Here is a 243-nt window from a genome sequence, read left to right on the forward strand (position 1 = left end):
GGCTGCCCCTGCTGCTCCTGGCCTGCTGCGCCGCCGCGGCCGTCGAGGTAAGGGGCCGCGGGCTCGGCGCTGCCTCCTCCCTCCCCTCCGCTCCCCGCGGGTCTTTGTTCGCGGGAGCCCCGGCCCGGCCCGGCGGTCCTGCTAGCGCCGCCCGCAACTTCCCTGCGCCGCTCCCTGCTCCCAGCCCGGGGCTCTCGTGTGTGTGTCTGTGTATATGTATATATATCTCCATCGCCCATTCTC

At 71.6% G+C, this 243-nt stretch overlaps 1 protein-coding gene across 1 annotated transcript in view; it reads left to right on the forward strand.

Annotated features, from left to right (window-relative positions):
• The first annotated feature begins 6 nt into the window (after positions 1–6).
• Positions 7–243, forward strand: part of APP (amyloid beta precursor protein) — a 494,720-nt gene continuing 494,483 nt past the window's right edge. Inside the window, exon 1 of the mRNA XM_019524043.1 lies at positions 7–47. The gene's annotated coding sequence lies outside the window, so the exon portion shown is untranslated. The remainder of the gene's footprint in view (positions 48–243) is intronic.

The sequence above is a fragment of the Gavialis gangeticus genome, unplaced genomic scaffold (genome assembly GCF_001723915.1).
Source record: "Gavialis gangeticus isolate Ggan-Ray unplaced genomic scaffold, GavGan_comp1, whole genome shotgun sequence".
Taxonomy (NCBI): Eukaryota; Metazoa; Chordata; order Crocodylia; family Gavialidae; genus Gavialis; species Gavialis gangeticus.